This window comes from Felis catus, chromosome B4 (assembly GCF_018350175.1).
Source record: "Felis catus isolate Fca126 chromosome B4, F.catus_Fca126_mat1.0, whole genome shotgun sequence".
In the NCBI taxonomy this organism is placed as follows: domain Eukaryota; kingdom Metazoa; phylum Chordata; class Mammalia; order Carnivora; family Felidae; genus Felis; species Felis catus.
Window position 1 is genome coordinate 690822 of NC_058374.1, and position 26267 is coordinate 717088.

The 26267-nt window shown below is 39.2% G+C and overlaps 1 long non-coding RNA gene across 8 annotated transcripts in view; it reads right to left on the minus strand.

Annotated features, from left to right (window-relative positions):
• LOC109501255 overlaps positions 1 to 26267 on the minus strand; it is a 30189-nt gene that overhangs the window by 1592 nt on the left and 2330 nt on the right. For 2 of the 8 annotated variants that reach the window (XR_006600194.1, XR_006600191.1), the window contains exon 1: positions 21015 to 22010. The exons of 3 other annotated variants lie outside the window; for them this stretch is intronic. This is a non-coding gene — a long non-coding RNA (uncharacterized LOC109501255). Of the gene's footprint in view, positions 1 to 46; positions 2734 to 21014; positions 22011 to 23900; positions 24282 to 26267 lie in introns of those variants that run through there. 3 more of the 8 variants (XR_006600193.1, XR_006600190.1, XR_006600192.1) reach the window with 2 other exon arrangements.

Sequence of the window (26267 nt, forward strand, 5' to 3'; positions counted from 1 at the left end):
AAGAAGGCCTCTGTCTTCCCGAGGGCGTGCCCCATCACTGCCTTACCTGTGGACAATCTTCACTAAGCACATGTGTATTAGAAGGCCTACGTGATACCGAGGAGCTGACAAGAAAATCTGTTTTTGCCAGAATTAGAGCTAAGGGTAGGTTCTTGGTTGTTTCAGAGTCTGAGATTTAGAACTTAGAAATCACCCAGGCAACACATTCTAAAGTGACATTTCAATTAGGCAGCTCTGGGAAGGCATCCTAGAAATCGCTATGGGCCTAAAGGGTGGTTTGAAAACTCTTACCCAATCTAACTTCTTAATCTCACACTGGAGAGAAAGCTGAGGCCCAGAATTGCTCAAAGTCAAGATCCAGGTTCCTAATATCTGCCCCTTGAAGATTGTGGGTGGCTTAATAAAGTCGTGCAATGATAACAGCCCTACCTTCCAGGAACGGGGCAGAGTATAACCGAAGGTGTAGAGTGCTAAGGGAACTCAGATGACACAGTGTAAACGTCATTAATTTAACAAATACTTGATCTACAGCATCTGTGTTAGATGCTGAGTATATAATAATGAGAAAAGACGTTCCCTGTTCCCATGTAGTTTCTGATCTAGTGGGGGTATCGAATACATACAACATTCTACTTATAAACCAGAGTTAGGTGCAATGAAGAAAAGACTACAAGACTGTAGGATACACAGCACAAAACGTAGAAGGGGGACGAATTAGGGAAGGCTTAGAAATCTTAGGTGAGGAGTCAGCTAGAGAAGCAGCATTACAGAAGAACCACTATCGATTTGGGGATGCCTCCTTTTTCTCCTTCGTATGTTTACTATGCACATTACTTTTAAGATCATAAAGTTATTAAAAGTCTTGCTGAAGGGGTCTACAGGGCTTTAAAAAGTTTTTTTTTTTTTCCTTCTGGGTGAAGAAAGAGATTTGATGTGGTTACGGACACCAAAGGACAGGAAGAGGGGTGACTGTTAACCACCAGAGGATAACCAAAGGATTAAGTCCACAGTGACTAGAGGAGACGGGATGGTACAGGAAGTGAAGATCTGGGAACACGACACCTGAGAAGTTGGTTAATGAATGAGAAAAGAAAAACAGACGAGGTAAGTTAGGTTTAGGACAAGAAGAAGAAAGAACACTAAACTGATGTCAGCATCATGGTGGGTAAGATGTTCGACAAAGAATCAGACCTCTCTGCCAACCAAAGTGCCCTTATGGCTGCTGTGGGATCCAGGACCCAAGAGAGTCTCATCCACCTGTGCATCCGATAATAGGCAGACACAGCTCCCTCTGAGCAAGAGGAGCAAGTGAAGCCAGTGGGGAGCAAGGATCCTGCCCCAACCCTTCTTGCCACAGTCAGAACAATACCTGGAGAGTGTTGACCCCGGGCAGATTCCCCAGAATACAGAGCAACTGCAGACACCCGGGAACCCCGAAAGCACTTTGGTTCCCAGCTTTGCACCTCGCCCCCAACTCCCCCCGCAAGGAAAGACGGCATGGGACTAACTGGAGGCCACAGTGACCTCTGCACAGGAGAGGAGGCACTCGGCCAGGGGAGCCTGGCCACCCCAGTGTTGCAGGACTCAGCCGCAGAACCCGCAGTCCTCTGTGACTGGCAGGAGGAGGAGAGGAGGACGGAGGCAGAGAACGTCACAGGGCAGTGAGTGGATGCAGTTTCTGATGGCTGCACTCAGCAGGAAGTCCAACCTGTAGCCTCTGGGGACACCACATATGGGGACCTCTGCACCGGGTCCAGGGTACCCCCAGTGCCCCAGAGGGAAACCCATGCGACTCCCTGCTCTGCAGCCTCTCCTTATGTTCCTGAGCTCAGCAGCCAGAGCAAGCTCTGAGACCAGAAAAGAGCCAGGCTATGGGGCAAGGGAGAAACCACAAGCATCACTTCCACCGGAAAACAGGAGAGCGGTTTCCTTTCAGTAGCCAGTAAGATGAATTTTAAGAACCAAAGACGACATAGAGCTTAAGAATTCTGCCACAAGAGGGAACGAGAAGAGTGGAACAGGTGTACCATCCAAAGTCAGAGATAACCCAGGTAATAACAACACTAACAACCAGAACTTACTGAAGGCAACTAGCAAACCGTTAAACAGGAGTCTCCTACTTCAAATGCAAGAGCAGCATTGCAAAAATACAAGGAACATGAAAAAAATCAAGAAAACCATCAAAAGTTAATTCTCCAATAATCAAGCTTAAAAACGTGGAATTTTGTGATCTAGTTAATAAGTAAAAAAATAGCTGTTTTGAGGAAGCTCTAAGTGCTACAAGAAAACTCAGAAAGACAATTCAGTGAAATGGGAAAAAAAACACAAGTTTAAAATAAGATACTTCCCAAGGAGATAGGAATCACAAAAAAAAAAAAAAAAAAAAAAAAAAAAAAAAAAAAAAAAGGAACCAAGTAGAAATTGTGGCTTGGAAGAACTCCACAAGTGAAATGAAAATGCAATAGAGCACATCTTCAGTAAAGCAAATGGAAGACAGAGTATGTGACTTAAAGGATGGGAATTTTGAAATAACCTGATTAGCGGAGAATACAGAAAACAATGAAAAAGATTGAAGAAAGCCTACGTGCCTATGGGATTCAATAAGAACAAATACTAGGGATGCGTGGGTGGCTCAGTTTGTTGAGCGTCCAACGTCTGCTCAGGTCACCATCTCCTGTTTCATGAGTTCGAGCCCTGCGTTGGACTCTGTGTTGACAGCTCAGAGCCTGGAGCCTGCTTCAGATTCTGTCTCCCTCTCTCTCTGCCCCTCCCCGCTCATGCTCTTTCTCTCAAAAATAAATAAACGTTTTTTTAAAGAACAAATATCAGAATAATTGGAATTCCAGAAGGAGAAACAAGGGAGGAAGGGGCAGGAAATTTATTTGAAGAAATGATAGCTGAAAACTTCCCAAACCCAGGGAGAGAACTGGACATCCAAGTTCATGAGGCTAATAGATCTCCCTAATATCTCAATGCAAAAAGAACGTTTTTAAGGCACATTAAAATGAAACTATCAAACATATAACAGAGAAAGAATTATAAAAGCAGCCAGGGGAAAAAAAGATAAGCTACAAAGGAACCCTTCTCAGGCTATCAGTGTATATCTCAGCAGAAACCCTGTGGGCAGGAGGGAGACTGTGTAATGACATATACAAAGTGTTGAAAGAAAAAACTGCCAGCCAAGAATGCTTTAGCTGGCAAAGTTATCCCTCGTGTACGAAGGAGAAGTAAAGACCTTCCTAGACAAACAGAAGCAGAAGGAGTTCATCACTAGACCTGCCTTACAGGAAATGCTGAAAGGCTGAGATGCCTGGGGTGGGCGTCTGACTCTTGATTTCAGCTCAGGTCATGATCCCAGGGTTGTGAGATCGATCGAGGGCTGTGTCAGGCTCCTCGCTGGGTGTGGAGCCTGTAAGAGTCTCCCCCCTCTGCCCCTCACCCACTTGTGTGCATGCTCTCTCCCAATAAAAAATAAAAGAAATGCTGAAAGGATTTCTTCAAGCTGAAGTGAAAAAATACTACTTATGACATAAAAACATATGAAAACATACAGTCAGACTTAGAAAACTGTAATTGTGTAATAGGATGGTATGTTAACCTTGAACTATAGCATAAAGGCCAAAGGAAAAAAAGTATTAAAACTAACTAAAGCTACTATAATTTGTTACTGAATATATAACATAAAAAGAGGTCATGACAAAAAAATTTAAAACAGAGAGTAAAAAAATGAAGCCTTTGTATCTAATCAAAGTAGCATCTGCTTAAAGTGTACTGTTTTACCTATGAGACGTCCAATGTGAGGGTCCTGGTAACCACAACGCAAGAGCCTAAGTAAACCCACACAGGTGAAGACAAGGAAACAAGGAATACCACCACAGAAAATCACAAATTTACAAAGGTCGGCAAAAGCACAGCGAAAAGGAAACAGTGGAAGTACAAAACAACCAGAAGATAATTAATAAGACGGCACTGGTAAATTCTTACATGTCAATAGCAGCTCTAAATGTAAAAGGATTGAACTGGCCAATCAGAATGTATAAAGTGGCTGCATGAATTTTTAAAAACAAGACCCAACCCCATGCTTCCTACAAAAGATTCACTTCAGGTCTGAAGACACAAATAGGCTCACAGTGAAGAGACAGAAAAAGATACTCCATACAAGTGCAAACCAAAAGAGAGCAGGGATGGGTATCCTTAGATCACACACAAAAAATGGTAAGAGACATTGAAGGTCAATATGTAAGGGAGTAAAGTCATCAGGAAAGTAAAGCAACTGTCAATATGTATGCACCTGATACCACAGTACCTACAAATACTAAAGCAAATAGTAACAGGTCTGAGGAAAACAGACAACACAGTCAAGGTAGGGGGAATTAATACCTCACTTTCAGCAACTGATAGGTCATTCAGACAGAAGATTAACCAGGAAACATTACACTAGAACCATACATTGGACCAAATAGACATTTACAGACACTCTATCCAACAGAAGCAAAATGTACATTCTTCTCAAGTACACATGGAATATTCTCCAGCACAGAACATATGAGCAAGTATTAGCAAATTTAAGAAGACTGAAATCGGGGAGTCTGTCATGAGGAGAAGGGAAGATGGCGGCGTAGGAGGACGCTGGGCTCACCGCGCGTCCTGCTGATCGCTTAGATGCCACCTACACCTGCCTAAATAACCCAGAAAACCGCCAGAGGATTAGCAGAACGGAGTCGCCGGAGCCAAACGCAGACGAGAGGCCCACGGAAGAGGGGAGGAAGGGCGGCGAGGCGGTGCGCGCTCCACGGACTGGCAGGAGGGGGCCGGGGCGGAGGGGCGGCTCGCCGGCCAAGCAGAGCCCCCGAGTCTGGCTTGCAAAAGCAGAGGGGCCTGACGGACTGTGTTCCGACAGCAGGCGCGACTTAGCGTCTGGGAGGTCATAAGTTAACAGCTCTGCTCGGAAAGCGGGAAGGCTGGAGGACAAAGGGAGGGAGAGCTGCTGAGCCCCCTGACGACAGAGCTCAGTTTGGTGGGGAACAAAGGCGCTCGCCAGCGCCATCTCCCCCGCCCATCCCCCAGCCAAAATCCCAAAGAGAACCAGTTCCTGCCAGGGAACTTGCTCGCTCCCCACAAACACCCAACTCTGTGCTTCTGCGGAGCCAAACCTCCGGCAGCGGATCTGACTCCCTCCCGCTGCCACAGGGCCCCTCCTGAAGTGGATCACCTAAGGAGAAGGAGCTAAGCCTGCCCCTCCTGCCCCCGTGCACCTTGCCTACCCACCCCAGCTAATACGCCAGATCCCCAGCATCACAAGCCTGGCAGTGTGCAAGTAGCCCAGACGGCCGCGCCACCCCACAGTGAATCCCGCCCCTAGGAGAGGGGAAGAGAAGGCACACACCAGTCTGACTGTGGCCCCAGCGGTGGGCTGGGGGCAGACATCAGGTCGGACTGCGGCCCCGCCCACCAACTCCAGTTATACACCACAACACAGGGCAAGGGCCCTGCAGGTCCTCACCACGCCAGGGACTATCCAAAATGACCAAGCGGAAGAATTCCCCTCAGAAGAATCTCCAGGAAATAACAACAGCTAATGAGCTGATCAAAAAGCATTTAAATAATATAACAGAAAGTGAATTTAGAATAATAGTCATAAAATTAATCGCTGGGCTTGAAAACAGTATACAGGACAGCAGAGAATCTCTTGCTACAGAGATCAAGGGACTAAGGAACAGTCACGAGGAGCTGAAAAACGCTTTAAACGAAATGCATAACAAAATGGAAACCACCACAGCTCGGCTTGAAGAGGCAGAGGAGAGAATAGGTGAACTAGAGGATAAAGTTATGGAAAAAGAGGAAGCTGAGAAAAAGAGAGATAAAAAAATCCAGGAGTATGAGGGGAAAATTAGAGAACTAAGTGATACACTAAAAAGAAATAATATACGCATAATTGGTATCCCAGAGGAGGAAGAGAGAGGGAAAGGTGCTGAAGGGGTACTTGAAGAAATAATAGCTGAGAACTTCCCTGAACTGGGGAAGGAAAAAGGCATTGAAATCCAAGAGGCACAGAGAACTCCCTTCAGACGTAACTTGAATCGATCTTCTGCACGACATATCATAGTGAAACTGGCAAAATACAAGGATAAAGAGAAAATTCTGAAAGCAGCAAGGAGTAAACATGCCCTCACATATAAAGGGAGACCTATAAGACTCGTGACTGATCTCTCTTTTGAAACTTGGCAGGCCAGAAAGAATTGGCACGAGATTTTCAGGGTGCTAGACAGAAAAAATATGCAGCCGAGAATCCTTTATCCAGCAAGTCTGTCATTTAGAATAGAAGGAGAGATAAAGGTCTTCCCAAACAAACAAAAACTGAAGGAATTTGTCACCACTAAACCAGCCCTACAAGAGATCCTAAGGGGGACCCTGTGAGACAAAGTCCCAGAGACATCACTACAAGCATAAAACATACAGACATCACAATGACTCTAAACCTGTATCTTTCTATAATAACACAATGTAAATGGATTAAATGCGCCAACCAAAAGACATAGGGTATCAGAATGGATAAAAAAACAAGACCCATCTATTTGCTGTCTACAAGAGACTCATTTTAGACCTGAGGACACCTTTAGATTGAGAGTGAGGGGATGGAGAACTATTTATCATGCGACTGGAAGCCAAAAGAAAGCTGGAGTAGCCATACTTATATCAGACAAACTAGACTTTAAATTAAAGACTGTAACAAGAGATGAAGAAGGACATTATATAATAGTTACAGGGTCTATCCATCAGGAAGAGCTAACAATTATAAATGTCTATGCGCCGAATACCGGAGCCCCCAAATATATAAAACAATTACTCATAAACATAAGCAGCCTTATTGATAAGAATGTGGTAATTGCAGGGGACTTTAACACCCCACTTACAGAAATGGATAGATCATCTAGACACACGGTCAATAAAGAAACAAGGGCCCTGAATGAGACATTGGATCAGATGGACTTGACAGATATATTTAGAACTCTACATTCCAAAGCAACAGAATATACTTTCTTCTCGAGTGCACATGGAACATTCTCCAAGATAGATCATATACTGGGTCACAAAACAGCCCTTCATAAGTTTACAAGAATTGAAATTATACCATGCATACTTTCAGACCACAATGCTATGAAGCTTGAAATCAACCACAGAAAAAAGTCTGGAAAACCTCCAAAAGCATGGAGGTTAAAGAACACCCTACTAACGAATGAGTGGGTCAACCAGGCAATTAGAGAAGAAATTAAAAAATATATGGAAACAAACGAAAATGAAAATACAACAATCCAAACGCTTTGGGACGCAGCGAAGGCAGTCCTGAGAGGAAAATACATTGCAATCCAGGCCTATCTCAAGAAACAAGAAAAATTCCAAATACAAAATCTAACAGCACACCTAAAGGAACTAGAAGCAGAACAGCAAAGGCAGCCTAAACCCAGCAGAAGAAGAGAAATAATAAAGATCAGAGCAGAAATAAACAATATAGAATCTAAAAAAACTGTAGAGCAGATCAACAAAACCAAGAGTTGGTTTTTTGAAAAAATAAACAAAATTGACAAACCTCTAGCCAGGCTTCTCAAAAAGAAAAGGGAGGTGACCCAAATAGATAAAATCATGAATGAAAATGGAATTATTACAACCAATCCCTCAGAGATACAAACAATTATCAGGGAATACTATGAAAAATTATATGCCAACAAATTGGACAGCCTGGAAGAAATGGACAAATTCCTGAACACCCACACTCTTCCAAAACTCAATCAGGAGGAAATAGAAAGCTTGAACAGACCCATAACCAGCGAAGAAATTGAATCGGTTATCAAAAATCTCCCAACAAATAAGAGTCCAGGACCAGATGGCTTCCCAGGGGAGTTCTACCAGACGTTTAAAGCAGAGAAAATACCTATCCTTCTCAAGCTATTCCAAGAAATAGAAAGGGAAGGAAAACTTCCAGACTCATTCTATGAAGCCAGTATTACTTTGATTCCTAAACCAGACAGAGACCCAGTCAAAAAAGAGAACTACAGGCCAATACCCCTGATGAATATGGATGCAAAAATTCTCAATAAGATACTAGCAAATCGAATTCAACGGCATATAAAAAGAATTATTCACCATGATCAAGTGGGATTCATTCCTGGGATGCAGGGCTGGTTCAACAATCGCAAATCAATCAACGTGATACATCACATTAACAAAAAAAAAGAGAAGAACCATATGATCCTGTCAATCGATGCCGAAAAGGCCTTTGACAAAATCCAGCACCATTTCTTAATAAAAACCCTTGAGAAAGTCGGGATAGAAGGAACATACTTAAAGATCATAAAAGCCATTTATGAAAAGCCCACAGCTAACATCATCCTCAACGGGGAAAAACTGAGAGCTTTTTCCTTGAGATCAGGAACACAACAGGGATGCCCACTCTCACTGCTGCTGTTTAACATAGTGCTGGAAGTTCTAGCATCAGCAATCAGACAACAAAAGGAAATCAAAGGCATCAAAATTGGCAAAGATGAAGTCAAGCTTTCGCTTTTTGCAAATGACATGATATTATACATGGAAAATCCGATAGACTCCACCAAAAGTCTGCTAGAACTGATACAGGAATTCAGCAAAGTTGCAGGATACAAAATCAATGTACAGAAATCAGTTGCATTCTTATACACTAACAATGAAGCAACAGAAAGACAAATAAAGAAACTGATCCCATTCACAACTGCACCGAGAAGCATAAAATACCTAGGAATAAATCTAACCAAAGATGTAAAGGATCTGTATGCTGAAAACTATAGAAAGCTTATGAAGGTAATTGAAGAAGATTTAAAGAAATGGAAAGACATTCCCTGCTCATGGATTGGAAAAATAAATATTGTCAAAATGTCAATACTACCCAAAGCTATCTACACATTCAATGCAATCCCAATCAAAATTGCACCAGCATTCTTCTCGAAACTAGAACAAGCAATCCTAAAATTCATATGGAACCACAAAAGGCCCCGAATAGCCAAAGTAATTTTGAAGAAGAAGACCAAAGCAGGAGGCATCACAATCCCAGACTTTAGCCTCTCCTACAAAGCTGTCATCATCAAGACAGCATGGTATTGGCACAAAAACAGACACATAGACTAATGGAATAGAATAGAAACCCCAGAACTAGACCCACAAACGTATGGCCAACTCATCTTTGACAAAGCAGGAAAAAACATCCAATGGAAAAAAGACAGCCTCTTTAACAAATGGTGCTGGGAGAACTGGACAGCAACATGCAGAAGGTTGAAACTAGACCACTTTCTCACACCATTCACAAAAATAAACTCAAAATGGATAAAGGACCTGAATGTGAGACAGGAAACCATCAAAACCCTAGAGGAGAAAGCAGGAAAAGACCTCTCTGACCTCAGCCGTAGCAATCTCTTACTCGACACATCCCCAAAGGCAAGGGAATTAAAAGCAAAAGTGAATTACTGGGACCTTATGAAGATAAAAAGCTTCTGCACAGCAAAGGAAACAACCAACAAAACTAAAAGGCAACCAACGGAATGGGAAAAGATATTTGCAAATGACATATCGGACAAAGGGCTAGTATCCAAAATCTATAAAGAGCTCACCAAACTCCACACCCGAAAAACAAATAACCCAGTGAAGAAATGGGCAGAAAACATGAATAGACACTTCTCTAAAGAAGACATCCGGATGGCCAACAGGCACATGAAAAGATGTTCAGCGTCGCTCCTTATCAGGGAAATACAAATCAAAACCACACTCAGGTGTCACCTCACGCCAGTCAGAGTGGCCAAAATGAACAAATCAGGAGACTCTAGATGCTGGAGAGGATGTGGAGAAACGGGAACCCTCTTGCACTGTTGGTGGGAATGCAAATTGGTGCAGCCGCTCTGGAAAGCAGTGTGGAGGTTCCTCAGAAAATTAAAAATAGACCTACCCTATGACCCAGCAATAGCACTGCTAGGAATTTATCCAAGGGATACAGGAGTACTGATGCATAGGGCCACTTGTACCCCAATGTTCATAGCAGCACTCTCAACAATAGCCAAATTATGGAAAGAGCCTAAATGTCCATCAACTGATGAATGGATAAAGAAATTGTGGTTTATATACACAATGGAATACTACGTGGCAATGAGAAAAAATGAAATATGGCCTTTTGTAGCAACGTGGATGGAACTGGAGAGTGTGATGCTAAGTGAAATAAGCCATACAGAGAAAGACAGATACCATATGGTTTCACTCTTATGTGGATCCTGAGAAACTTAACAGGAACCCATGGGGGAGGGGAAGGAAAAAAAAAAAAAAGAGGTTAGAGTGGGAGAGAGCCAAAGCATAAGAGACTGTTAAAAACTGAGAACAAACTGAGGGTTGATGGGGGGTGGGAGGAAGGAGAGGGTGGGTGATGAGTATTGAAGAGGGCACCTTTTGGGATGAGCACTGGGTGTTGTACGGAAACCAATTTGACAATAAATTTCATATATAAAATAAAAAAAAAGACTGAAATCATAACAGGTATCTTTTCCAACCACAATTGTATGACACTAAAAATCAACAAGAAGAAAGCTGGAAAATCTAGAAATACCTGGAAATAACACACTCTGGAACAACCAAAAGGTCAAAGAAGAAATCAAGAGAAAACTATAAAATATCTGGAAACAAATGAAAATGGAAACAACAACACACACCAAAACTGATGGTGGGGAGGAGGAGGGTGAGGAGTACCCCCACACCTCCCCCTCTCCCCCCCATTTTAGGAGGCCAGCATTACCCTGATCCCAAAGCCAGATATAGACGTGACAAATAAACTATACACCAACACTGCTAGTGAATTCATAGGGAACAGTTGTTGTTTTTTTAACTCCAAATATTTAATTTAACAAATCATAAACAAAATCAATTACCGTGATTTTAAGGATTATAGATCTTTCTGAAAGGCTACATAATATTTAATCAATTTTCTTTCCCTCTCCAAGTACTGCAATTTGAACATGCCATGAGCTTTATTTCATATTGAGGTGTTTTCTTTTTGTCAAAAGCTTTTTTATCATGGCTTGCTCTTTCTCAGTTGTCAAAAGGCATCAAGAAAAAAGCTTAACATTTTTAGACAACACCTTCTAGGGAAATGTTAGTTGAATTCTCATGGAAAAATGCAAAAACAAGAGGATGCATTTTGATTCAGGTAATAAGATGCCTTGAATATATATTCGGTTGTGCCACAGATTTAAAATTTGGATGGAGACTATTTTTGTGACTTTATTTCCACAAGAATTCAGGTGAAGCAAACAAAAAGTAGAAGGTTTGGTTATAAAAGTTTTAATATATTTCCTAGTCAAGGCCTGCAAAAATGTTACATTTTGATTTTCCCTAAAAAGTGACATATTGCTGAGACTCGACCTGTTGAAGACCACCGTATTAAATATATTTATGGGTAGAATTGTTGGGATTAGCTGAACAAGAAACACCCCATGGGTATTTTATATTCAACTTCTCTAACAACTCCAAGGGCAGGCCCTCTAATATGGTAGCTTAGCATGAAAGGGTAACTTAGATATTGGTAAATCACAATATAAACTCTGCAGAAACCATGCATGGGAATATTTTCTTGTGGGAATAGTAAGAACTTGTTATTAACGGCAATAGCATTATTTCTTTTCTGTTTGCATTTGCCAAACTCTGCCTGACAATGCTTTTCAAAACATGATGTGTTTATCTTAAAACATATTGATGTTAAAAACCATAATGTCATATTAAGAGCTTTAGATAATTATCGGCTCCAGATTTTATTACGTTTGCTTGCATACTCGTGTACTTTCTGATTGAATTCGGCTGTTACATTAGGTGTATTTTCCTACAATTAAGTAAAAGTTGAGTAAGTTCTCTTCCAATGATGAAGAACCTTCCATAGCTGGTTCCTATACTGTGTTGATATAAAATCAATTGGCCTTGATGAACCTGATATTCATATATCCTTTTTAAGAATCTATTGAGATTAGAGTTCCTTTGTCTCTTTTTTACATCCATAAGTCAATTATTTTTGAAGGATTTTATCTAATCCTATTTTATTCTTTTTTAAAATTTTTGTTTAAAATCCAAGTTAGTTAACATATAGCGCAATGATGCAAGAGTAGAATTTAGTGATTTATCACTTACATATAACATCCAGTGCTCATCCCAACAACTGCCCTCCTTAATGCCCATCAGCCATCTAGCCCATCCCCCACCCAATACCCTGCCAGCACCCTCAGTTTGCTCTTTGTCTCTAATAGTTTGCCTCCCTTTCTGTTATCTTATTTTTCCTTCCCTTCCCCTGTGTTCATCTGTTTTGTTTCTTAAATTCCATATATGAGTGAAATCATGATATTTATCTTTCTCTGACTTCTTTCACTTAGCATATTATATTCTAGGAATATATGTATATATATGTTCATAATATATTGATAGTACATATATATTCTAAGAATACATATATATAGATTCATAATATATTCTAGTTGCATCCACATAATTGCAAATGGCAAGATTTCCTTCTTTTTGATTGCTGAGTAGTATTCCATTGTGTATATATATACCACATCTTTTTTATCTACTCGTCAGTTGATGGACATTAGGGCTCTTTCCATGCTTTGGCTATTGTCAGTAGTGCTGCTATAAACATTGGGGTGCATGTGCCCCTTTGAATCAGCATTTTTGTATCCTTTGGATAAATACCTAATAGTGCAATTGCTGGGTTGGCAACAATTTTTTTTAATAATGAATAGTTCACATGAAATATTGTATCAGTTTCAGATATATTCAATATTTATGTACAGTATTGAAATGGTCATTACAATAGATCTAGTTAACTTTTGTCACAAAAGTTGTTACTGTATTATTGACTACATTCCCTATGCTGTACATTACCTCCCTGTATCTTATTTCATAACTGGAAGACTGTTAACTCTCAACCCCTGATACCTGTTTTCCATCCCCTTCTCCCTTTACCTCCCCTCTGGCAATCACCAGTTTAATTCTCTGCATTTATAAGTCTGTTTCAGTTTTATTTTCTTTGTTTTTCTGTTTTTAGATACCACATGCAGGTTAGGTCATATTTGTCTTCCTCTGTTTTTGTATTTGTCTTCCTCTGTTTATTTCACTTAATATAATACCCTTTAGGTCCATCCATGTTGTCACAAATGGTAATAATGCTCCATTGTATCCACATACCACTTCTTTATCCATTCTATCAATAAGCATTTAGGTTGCTTCCATATTTTGGCCATTGTAAATAATGCTGCAGTGAACATAAGGGTGCATATGTCTTTTCAAATTAGTGTTTTCATTTTCTTCAGATAAAAACCTAAAAGTAGAATATTGGTTCAGATGATATTTCTACTTTTAGCTTTTTGATGAACATCTGTTCTCCACAGTGGCTGCACTAATTTACCATTTCCACCAACAGTGTGCAAAGTTACCTTTTCTCCACATCCTTGCCAACACTTGTTATTTCTTGTTTTGTTTATAGCCATTCTGACAGGTGTGAGGTGGTATCTCAGTGTGGTTTTGATTTGTACTTCCCTGCTGATCAGTGACGTTGAGCATCTTTTCATGTGCCTACTGGCCATCAGTATATATTCTCTGAAAAACTGTCTATTCAGTTCCTGCACCCACTTGTTAATCACACTGTTTCTTATATTGAGTTGGAGATCTTTGTGTATTTGGATGTTAATCCTTTACTGGATGTACTAACCCCTTATTGGATCATTTGAGAATATTTTCTCCCATTCAGTAAGGTTGTCTTTTTGTTTTGCTGATGGTTTCCTTCACGGTGCAAAAGTTTTTTAGTTTGATGTAGTCCCATTTGCTTATTTTTGCTTTTGTTCTAGTTGCCTGAGGAGACAGCTCCAAAAAATATCACTAAGACCAATGTCAAATACTGCCTATGTTTCTATGGGAATTTTATGATTCTGGGTCTTACACCTAAGTCTCCATTCCATTTTTATTTTTGTAAACGGTGCAAGAAAGTCATCCAATTTCATTCTTTTGCATGTAGCTATCCAATTTTCTGAACATCATCTATTGAACAGACTGACTTTATTGCATATTCTTGTCTCCTTTGTTGTTAATTGACCATATAAGCATAGATTCATTTATGGGCTCTCTATTCTGTTCATTGATCTATGTGTCTATATTTTTGCCAATATCAATACTGTTTTGACTACAATAGCTTTGTAGTTTACTTTAAAATCTAGTATGATGCCTCCAGCTTTGTTCTTTTTTTTTCTCTAGGTTATTCTAGTTGTTCAGGGTCTTTTCTGGTTCCACACAAATTTTAGGATTCTTTGTTCTAATTCTGTGAAAAATGCCTTTGTATTTTGATACAGATTGCACTGAACCTGTAGATTGTTTGGGGGTAATATGGGCATTTTAACAGTATTAATTCCTCCAATTCATGAGTATGATGTAGTTTTCTATTTATTTGTGTCATCTTCAATTTCTTTCTTCAGTATCTTGCATTTTTTTAAATTTTAGCATGCAGATCTTTAACCTCTCTGGTTAAATTTATCCCTAGGTTTTGTTTTGTTTTGTTTTGTTTTGTTTTGTTTTTGATGCAACAACAAATTGGGATAGTTTTCTAATTTCTCTTTCTGCTACTTTGTTAGCAGTGTACAGATATGCAAGAAACTGCTGCTATATATTTATTTTGTATCATGCACCTTTACTGAATTCATTTATCAGTTCTAATAGTTTTTGGTGGAGGCTTTAGGGTTTTCAATATATAGTATCATGTTATCTGAGAATAGTGAAAATTTTACTTGTTCCTTTACAATATGGATGTCTTTTCTTCTCTTGCCCAATTAATGTGGCTAAGACTTCCAATAATGTTGAATTGAAGTGGCAAGAGTGGGCATCCTTGTCTTGTTCCTGATCTTAGAGGAAGAGCTTTCAACTTTTCACTGTTGAATATGATGTTATCTGTGGGTCTGTCATATATGGCCTTTATTATTTTGAAGAACATTCTACACCTACTTTGTTGAGAGTTTTTCACATAAATGTATGTTGACTTTTGTCAAATGCTTTTTCTGCATCTGTTGAAATAATCATGATTTTTATCCTTGTGTTATTCACATGGTATATCATGTTGGTTGATCTGCAGATACTAAATCATCCTTGAATTCCTGAAAGACATCCCACTTGATGAGGATGTGCGATCCTTTTAATGTATTGTTGAGGTCAATTTGCTAATATTGTGGTAAAGATTTCTGCATCTATGTTCATCAGTGATACTGGCCTGTAATTTTCTTTCTTCCCTTTCTCTTCTTTCTCTCTCTCCTTCCCTCCTTCCTTCATTCCTTCCTCTCCCTCCCACCCTCCCTCTCTTCTTTCTCTTTCTCTCTTTTGCCCTCCCTTCTTTCCTCCCTCCCTCCTTCCTACCTTCCTTTCCCTCCCACCCTCCCTTTCTTTTCTCTCTTTCTCTTTCTCTCTCTTTTGCCCTCCCTTCTTTCCTTCTTTCCTCCCTCCCTCCCTCCCTCCCTCCCTCCCTCCCTCCTTTCCTTCCTTCCTTCCGTGGCTTTGTCTGGTTTAGGCATCAGGATAATGCTAGCCTTGAAGGATGAGCTAGGAACCACTCCTTCCTCTTCAATTTTTTGGAATAGTTTGAGAAGAATAGGTATTAACTCTTCTTTAAATGTTTGGTAGAACTTACATGGAATCTAAGAATCGAAACAAATGAGCAAGGGATAAAAAGAGAGAGCAAGCCAAGAAACAGACTCCTAACTATTGAGAACTGATGGGTTACCAGAGGGGAGTTAGGCAAGGGATGGGTAAAACAGGTGACTGGGATTAGGGAGTGCACTTGTTGTGATGAGCACAGGGTGATGTATAGAATTGTTGGATCACTATATTCTACACCTGAAACTAATATTACACTATATGTTAATTATACTTGAATAAAAAAAATGTTTGGTGACTGACCTGTGAAGCCATCTGGTCCTAGGCTTTTGTCTGTTGGGAGTCTTTAGAGTACTGGTTTAATTTCATTACTAGTAATCAGTCTGTTCAGATTTTCTATTTCTTCCTGATTCAGTCTATGAAAATGGTACGTTTCTAGTTTATTCATTTCTTCTAGGTTGTCCAATCTGTTTGCATATAACTGTTCACAGTTGTCTTTTAAGATCCTTTGTATTTGTGTGGCATTTGTTGTAACTTCTCTTTCATTTCTTACTGTATGTATTTGGACCTTCTTTTTCTTGATGAGTCTTGTTAATGGTTTATCAAGTTTGTTTATCTTTAAAAAAACTGTTAGTTTCCTTAATATTTTATGTTGTTTTTTAGTCTTTACTACATTTACTTCTGCTCTGATCTTTATTATTGTTTTCTTTCTACTAACTTAAGGTTTTGTTTTTTCTAGTTCTTTAGTTGTAAAGTTAGATTGTTTTCTTGTGTCCTGAAGTGAGCTTGTATAAACTTCCCTCTTAGAACTACTTTTGCTGTTTCCCCTAGGTTTTGGAGCATTGTGTTTTCATATTTATTTCACAAAATACCTCACCAAATTTCTTCTTTGATTTATTCACTGATCCCCTGGTTGTTTACTACCATGTTGTTTGGTTTTCACGTATGTGTGTGTGTTTTCAATTTTCTTCTTGTAGTTGACTTCTAGTTTCCTACCATTGTGGTTGGGAAAGATTCCTGATATGGTTTCAGTCTCCTTAAACTTACTGAGTTTTGTGTGTGACCTAACGTGATCTATCCCAGAAAATGTTCCATGTGCACTTGAGAAGAATGTCTACTCTGCTATTTTTGGATAGAATGTTGTTTATATTAAGTCCATCTTGTCTGACGTGTGGTTAAAGCCCATGCTTCTTGTTAATTTTCTGCTTGGATGATTTACCTATTCATGTAAAGTCCCCTACTGTTATTATATTACTGTCAATTTCTCCCTTTGCTTCTGTTAATAATTTGCTTTGTATATTTAGGTGGTTCTATGTTGGGTGCATAAATATTTACAAGTATTATATCTTTTTGTTGGATTGATCACTTTTATCATCATGGAATCTCCTTCTCTGTCTCTTGTTACAGCTTTTGTGTTAAAGTCTATTTACCCTAATATAAATCTTGCTACTCCAGCTTTCTTTCATTTTGTTTGCATGAAGTATATTTTTCCATCACTTAAATTTCAGTCTGTATGTATCTGTAGGTAAAGTGCATCTCTTGTAGGCAGCATTTGGTGATCTTTAATTTTTTTAAGTCCATTCTGCCAGCTATGTCTTCTGGTTGGAGCATTTAGTAGGTTTACATTTAAAGTAAACAGCGATTGGGGCACCTGGGTGGGTCAGTAGGTTGAGTGTCCAGCTCTTGATTTTGGCTCAGGTCATGCTCTGAGAGTTCGTGAGATTGAGCTCCACGTGGGATTCTCTCTCTCCCTCTCTCTGTGCCCCTCCCCTGTGCTCCCTCTTTCTCTCAAACATTAACAAATAAACACTTAAATAGTGATAGGTATTCATTTGTTATAATTTTGTTTATTATTTTCTGGTTGTTTTTATAGTTCTTCTGTTCTTTTCTTCCTCTCTTGTTCCTTTCCTTAGAGACCCTATAACTTTCTTTAGTTACTGTTATATGTGGATCCAATGCTCTTATTTTTTGTATATCTATTATAGGTTTCTGATTTGTGGTTACCATGAGGTTCATAGATAGTAACCTATATACACAGCAGTCTATTTTAAGTCGGTAGTCATTTAAGTTTGAATGCATCCTAAAAATCACTACATTTTTATTCCCAACCCACGTTTATGCTTTTGACATCATATTTTTACATCTTTTTATTTATTGTGTGCCTTAACTAATTACTGTAGGTTTAGTTGATCTTGCTAAATTTGTCTTTTAACCATCATACTAGCTTTATAAGTTGTCTATCCACTATGTTTTCTATATGTTTGCATTATAACCAGTGAGATTATTTCTCTCATATATTTTCTTACTTCTAGTTATGACCTTTTCATTTCTGTTTAAAGAATTCCCATTAATATTTATTGTAAAGCCAGTGTAGTGGTGATGGATTTCCTTCAGCTTTTACTTGTCTGGGAAACTCTTTCTCTCTCCTTCAATTCTGAATGACAACCTTGCTGGGAAGTATATCCTTGGTTTTAAGTTGGTTTTTTTGTTTTTTTTTTTTTTTCCTTTTAGCACTCTGAATATATTGTGCCACTCACTTCTGGCTTGCAAAGTTTCTGCTGGAAAGTCAGCTGATGGTCTTATGGGAATCCCCTTATATGTAACAAATTGCTTTTCTCTTGCTGCTTTTAAGATCCTCTAATTTTTGGCATTTTAATTATAATGTGTCTTGATGTCGACTGCTTTGGGTTTATCTGTGCCTCCTGGACCTGGATATCTGTTTCCTTCATGAAAAGTTTCCCTTCTCAGGTTAGGGAATATCTTAGCTATTATTTCTTCAAATAAGTTTTCTGCCCATTTCTCTCTCTTCTCCTTCTGGGACCCCTATAATGCAAATGTTAATATCCTTGATACATCCCAGAGGTCCCTCAAACTATTATTATCTTTTAGTTTTTTTTTTCTTTTTGCTGTTCAATTTGGGTGATTTCCACTACCCTATCTTCCAGATAATGGATCCATTATTCTGTATCATATAACCTACTGTTTTTTTCTCCCAAGAGCATTTTTCACTTCTGTTTTTGTATTCTTCAGCTTAGATTGGTACTTCCTTATATTTTCTTTATCTTTGTGTAACTTCTCACTGTGCTTATAAACCACTCTTCTCAGTTTGGTAAATGTCTTTATGACCATTACTTTGAATCCTTTATTGAGTAGATTGCTTATCTCCATTTTGTTTAGTTCTTTTCCTGAGGTTTTTGTCTTATTCTTTCATTTAGAATCTATTCCTCAGTCTCCTCATTTTGTCTGACTCTTTGTGTTTGTTTCTATGTACTAGGTAGTACAGCTATGTCTCCCAATCTTGAAGACAGTGGATTTATGCAGGAGACATCCTCTGGGATGTAGAAGTGCAATAATCCCTGGACACCACAGCCAGGCGCTCCAGAGGTGTCCTGTGTGTGGGCTATATGTGCCTCCTGTTGTGGCAGGGCCATGACTACTGCTGGGGAACTACTGGACAGGGTTATCACACTGTTAGGTATAAGGCCCAGTGAAAGCATAGGACTGTGGGGGACTCTCAGCAGGGCAGGGACCCTTGGGATTAGCAGCTTAGAGGAAGGATCCCAAAATGGTGCCCACCAGTGCTGGAATCTGCACAGCAGAATGAGATACAAACATGGCTGCTGCTAGTGTCTCTAGCACTAGCACAAAACAATACACACAAAACAAGACAAAAACAAGAGTACATAATTCTCACCCCCCCCCCCCCCCCCGCCGTGTGCTGAAGAACAGGTGTTCTTCAGATCACTATTTCCAAGCTCCCTGCCAGGGCTGTTGGCCTGCCTTCTCTCTAGGAGCAGGGCAGTGCCCTCTGGGATATATCCCAGCCAAGCCAGCTGACCTTTAAAACTCCAGGCTTTAGGTCCCACTGATTGCAAGAATTCATGACATTTGGTCCCTCTCATTTTCCAAGCCAACGGCTTTGGGCATATGTTCTCCTTGTGTTCATCAACAGACGAAGAGAAAGCATTTGACAAAACTCAACATCCATTCATGATATGAATGGTCAACAAAGTAGGTTTAGTGGAAACATATCACAACATAATAAACATCATATACGATAAACCCACAGCTAACATCATATTCACTAGTGAAAAACTAAAACATTTTCCTCTAAGATCAGGAACAAGACAAGGATGTCTATTCTCACCACTTCTATTTAACACAGTACTGGAAGTCCTAGCCACAGCAATCAGGCAAGAAAAAAGAAATAAAAGGTAAAGCTTCCAGGGAAGATGGTGGAGCAGGAGGATCCTAAGCTTATCTCATCCCACAGACAAACCCTGATAACACTCACATCAGTGTAAATCACCCAGAAAACCACCTACAGACTGGCAGAACAGACTCTCCCCAAGTAAATGTACAGAAGAGGCTATATCAAAGAGGGTAAAAAGGGGAGAGGACATGGTTTGGAACCAAAATGACCCGAAGGACTGTCCATAGGAGGGAGGGACACTGCAGGCATGGAGAGAGGAGACAAGCAGACCCCACACTGTCCACTGCAGGCACAGGGGACCCACACTAGGAAGATGAATCTACATCAGAGCTTAGAAGACCAGAGAGGCTTAACTTCATGAGGTTTTTGTTTTTTTTTTTTTTAAATCAGTGGGGCTTAACATTGGGAACTTTCAAATTCAGTGGGCTTGGCTCTGGGAGAGTGAGTGAGCGAGGAGTGAGCAAGCGAGCAAGCAAGCAGGAGGACATGGAGTTCCTGCACTTAAAGAGAAAGCACAACAAACAACCCCACTGAGCTACAGCATAGGAACAGCAGTATGAAAACCCCCTGGGGTACACAGGATGATTTATTTACTAATCTCAGATTGTACACAGGAAGGGCATGGATCTCTAGATTTCTCCAAGAATGAAAGAGCTGTTGGGTGACATTTATATTTCGCTCCACTCCAGCCTCAATACATGGACATCTGCAGGAACCAGCACCAATACCCTCCAACTAGCTTTGCTAAGAGTGTGCCCTGCCCCAGCATTCTTCTGTGGATCCACCCCATTCAACCTGTCCCACTCAGTAGGTGTCCATTTAAAGGAGCACCACAAGCCCTGAAAGTGGCCAGGACCACCCCAAAATGACTCCTTCTCTGGGGAGACAAAGAGCCAGCCATGGTATGTGAAGACACATACCACTTCAACGGCAGCCATACCAGTGGGCTGGGGGCAGACAAGCCCCTCAGGGGATAACACAGGGTGGGCACCCTACAGTTCAGTGCCACTGCATCTCTGCCAGACATCTGGCCTAACCCACCACAAGCCCAACGCAGCCCAAGAAAAGAAAAAAAATTCACAGGTACATATAAATAAAATAAAAGTAGTAGATTAATCACCTGTAAAACATATGGGGGTTAGGGGTGCCAGGGTGACTCAGTTAAGTTAAGCATCCAACTCTTGATTTTGGCTCAGGTCATGATCTCAGGGTCCTGAGATGGAGCCCCATGTTTGGCTCCATGCTGGGTGTGCAGCCTGCTTAAGATTCTTCCTTTCTCCCTCTACTGCTTATGTGCTCTCTCTGTCTCTAAAACAAAACAGAACAAAACCAAAACCCAACAAAACAAAACCAAAAACCCCAGAATGTGTGGAGGTTAAAGCATAAAAGCAGTAAAATCAAGTATATCTACAAAACTCAGTCAAGGGATTCATAAAATATAAGGATGTAAAGTATGCTAGCATATACATAAAACACAGGGGTGGGGAGTAAAAGTTTAGTGCTTTTAGAATAGGTTCAAACTTGAGTGACCATCAGCTTAACAGAGACCATTATATGCATAAGCTGTTGCATAAAAAGCTAATGGTGACCACAAATCAAAAATCTATGGTATATATGCAAAAAATAAAGGGAAAGGGAGGCAAGAATATCATCAAAGAAAGCAATCAAACAAAAGACAGAAAAAGAAACATAGAAGAACTACAAAAATAACCCCCAAACAAGTAACAAAACGGCAATAAGTACGTATCTATCAATTAATTTAAAGGGACTAAATGCTCCAATCAAAAGACATAGATGACTGAATGGATAAAAAAGCAAGACCCATCTGTATGCTGCTGCTAAGAGACTAATGTCAGAACTAAAGACACATGAACATTGAAAGTGAAGGGATGGCAAAATGTTTATCATACAAATGGAAGTTAAAAGAAAGCTATGGTAACAATGCTTATATGGGACAAAATAGACTTTAACAAACATAAAGTTATCAACAGTAATACAAAAATAGTAGGGGGCTTTAACACCTCACTTACATTAGTGGGTAGACCGTCGAAAGAGAAAATCAATAAGGAAACTGTGGCTTTAAGTGACACAATGGACCAGATGGATCTACAGACATATTCAGAACATTCCACCCGGGAGAAGCAAAATACACATTCTTTGCAAGTTCACATGGAACACTCTCCAGAACAGATCACATGTTAGACCACCAAATCAGTCTAAACAAATTCAAAAAGTAGAAGTCATATCACACATCTTTTCCAACCACAGTGGTATAAAACTAGAAATCGACCACAAGAAAAAAATCTGGAGACAACACAATAGCAGAGAGGTTAAATAACATGCTACTATACAATGAACAGGTCAACCAAGAAATCAAAAAGTAAATAAAAAAACTACAGGGAGACAAATAAACTGAACACAACACGGGTCTAAAACCTTTGGGATTCATCAAAAGCTATTCCAAGAGGGAAGTCTATAGCAGTACAGGCCTACCTCAAGAAGCAAGAAAAATCTCAAATAAACAACCTAACATGACACCTAAAGGAGTTAGCAAGAGAACAAACAAAACCTAAAACCAGAAGGAGAACAAAAATAGTAAAGATTAGAGCAGTAACAAATGAAATAAAACAAAAACAGAACAGATTAACAAAACCAGGAGCTGGTTCTCTGAAAACAAAATTGATAAAACTCTAGCCAGACTCATCAAAAAACAAAAGTGAGAGAGAGGACTCAAAATCAGAAATGAAAGAGGAGACATTCCTTGCTTCTGGACGTAGGCCTGTATTGCTATATACTTCCCCCTTAGGATCACTTTTGCTGCATCCCAAAGGTTTTGGACGGTCATGTTTTCACGTTCATTGGTTTGCATATATTTTTTAAATTTCTTGCATTTCCTGGTTGACCCAATCACTGTTTAGTAGCATGTTGTTTAACCTTCATGTACTTGTGGTTTTTCCAATTTTTTTTCCTTTTGGTTGACTTCAAATTTCACAGCCTTGTGGTGAGAAAATATGCATGGTATGATTTTAATGTTTTTGTATTTGTTGAAGCCTGCTTTGTGACCTAGTATGTGATTATGGAGAATGTCCCATGTGCAACTGAAAGAACGTGTATTCTGCTGTTTTAGGTTGGAATGTTCTGAATGTATCTGTTAAGTCCAGCTGGTCCAGCGTGTCATTCAAAGCCATTGTTTCATTGTTGATTTTCTGTTTAGATATCTGTCCATTGATGTATGCGGGGTGTAAAAGTCCCCTATATTATTGTATTATTATCAATTCGTTCCTTTATGGCATGAACTCCTTTAGTTTTTGTTTCTGGGAAACTCTTTATCTCTCCTTCTATTTTGAATGACAGCCTTGCTGGATAGAGCATTCTTGGCTGCAGATTTTTCCCATTCAGAACTCTGAATGTCAATCATATCACTCCCTCTGGCTTGCCAAGTTTCTGTTGAGAAATCTTCAACTAGCCTTATGGGACTTCCCTTGTAACTTAAGGACTTCTTTTGTCTTGCCGCTTTTAAGATTTTTTCTTTATCACTGTATTTTGCAAATTTAGTTAAATATGTCTTGGCCTGCTTTTGTTGATTGTGATGGGAGTTCTCTGTGCCCCCCTGGATCTGAATGTCTATTTCTTTTACCAGATTAGGGAAGTTTTCATCTATGATTTCCTCAGATAAATTCTTGCCCCCTTTTCTATCTGCTATTCTGCTGTGACTCCTATAATATAAATGTTTTTATGTTTTATGGAGTCACTGAGTTTCCTAAGTCTATTCTTATATTGCATAATTCTTCTTATTCTCTTATGTTCAGCTTCAGTATCTTCTATCATTTGGTCTTCTAAATCACTAATTCATTACTTTGCTTCTTCCAGCGTGTGTTCATTGCATCAAGACTGATTCCAATCTCAGTTTTTATATTCTTCATTTCTGACTTTCATTTTTTTCTCAAGTCCAGTGAGAATCAATAATGATTGTTGCTTTAAATTCTCCATCAGTCATGTTACTTACATCTGTTTTCCTTAGATCTCTGGCCATGGCCTTATTTTGATCTTCCGTTTCGGATGGATTCCTGTGTTGGCGTTCTAAGTCTCTGCCCTCTTCCCTGTGTCAGAAAAGCCAGTTATGTTTCCCACTCTTGAAAGTAATGGCTTTATGAAGGAGAAATCATATAGTGTCCAGGTTCTGAGATTGAGGAAGTGTCTCAGAAAATAATGTTTTTTAAAAAAAGAAATGAAAGGCATCCAACTGGAAAGGAAAAAGTAAAACTGTCACTATTTTGCAGATTATGTATATTCAGAAATCCCTAAAGACCACAAAAAAAACCCTATTAGATCTAATAAATTAATTCAATGAAATTGCAGGATACAAACGTAACACAGAAATCTGTTGTGTTTCTATACACTAGTAACAAAGTAACTGAAAAAAATTAAGAAAGCAATCCCATTTACAGTTGTACCAAAAAGAATAAAATAGGGGCTCCTGGGTGGCTCAGTTGGTTGAGCAACTGACTTCAGCTCAGGTCATGATCTCATGGTTTGTGGGTTTGAGCCCTGTGTTGGGCTCTGTGCTGACAGCTCAGAGCCTGGATCCTGCTTCTGATTCTGTGTCTCCCTCTCTCTCTTCCCTTTTCCCATTCACACTCTCTCTCTCTGTCTCAGAAATAAACATTAAAAAAATTTTTTTTAAAAAGAATAAAATACTTAGGAATAAAGTTGACCAAGGAAGTGAAAGACCTGGACTCTGAAAACTCTGACATTTATGAAAGAAAATGAAGACAACACAAATGGAAAGATATTATCATGCTCACGGATTGGAAGAATTAATGTTGTTAAAATGTCCACACCACTCAAAGCAATCTACAGATTTAACACAATTCCTTTCAACCGGAACCAGAACAAATAATACTAAAATTGTAAAATTGTAAGACACAAAAGACCCTGGTTAAGCAAACATCTTGAGAAAGAAGAACAAAACGGGAGTATCACAATCCCAGATTTCAGGATATACCACAAAGCTACAGTAATCCAACAGTATAGTACTGGCACAAAAAAAAGACACAGATCAGTGAACAGGATAGAGAGCCCAGAAATAAACCCATGCTAGTGTAGTCAATTAATATACAAGAAAGCAGGCAAAAACACACATTGGAGAAAGGACAGTCTCTTTAATAAATGGTGTTGGGAAAACTGGACTGCTATATGCAAAATGATAAAATGGGACTTCTTTCTTACAACATACACAAAAATAAACTCAATGCAGCCTTAGCGACATATTTATAGACAAATCTCAGGCAAGGAAAACAAAAGTTAAAAAAAAAAGAAAGAAAGAAATGAGACTACACCAAAATAAAAAGCTTTTCCACAGCAAAGGAAGAAATCAACAAAACAAAAATAAACCTTATTGAATGGGAGACAATATCTGCAAATGATACATCTAATAAAAGATTAATATTCAAAGTATATAAAGAACTCCTACAACTCAATAAAAAATAATTAAAAATAGGCATAGGACCAGAATAGTTATTTTCAAAAGAAGATGTACAAACATCTAGAAACACATGAAATGATGCTCATCATCACTAATCATCAGGGAAATGCAAATCAAAACCACAATGAGTTATCACCTTACACCTATCAGAATAGATAGTATCAAAAAGACAAGAAATAACAAATATTGGTGAGGATTTGGAGAAAAGGGAACCCTCATGCACTGTTGGCAGGAATGTAAATTTGTGCAACTGTGGAAAACACTACTGAGGTTCCTCAAAATATTAAAAATAGAAACACCAAATGATCTAGCTTTTCCATTACTGGTTATTTACTCAAAAAAAACAATAATGCTAGGACAAAAAGATATATGCATCTTATGTTTACTGCAGTATTGGGTATGGATGCAGTGTTAAGTGTCCACAAACAGATGAATGGATTAAGATGCCCCCGCCCCCCCCACACAGAGGAATATTATTCAGCCACACACACACACAAAAGAGATCTTGCCATTTGTGACAGTGGGAACGGATGTAGAGGGTATTCTGCCAAGCGAAATGATCTAAACAGACAAAGATAAATACTATACAATTCCATTTATATGCTGAATCTAATAAACAAAACAAATGAATAAACAAAAACAGAAACAGACTCACAAATACAGAGAACCTGTGGTTTCCAGGAGGGTGGGGGGGGGGTGGGGGGTAAAAATAGATGAAGACAACTGAGAGATACAAATGTCCAGTTATAAAACACACCAATCAGGGGAATGAAAAAGAAAAGTACAACACAGGGACTATAACCAAGAATATAATAATTCTGTCTGATAACCGTAACTATACTTACTGTGGTGAACACTGTGTACATACACAATTGTCAAATCACTGTG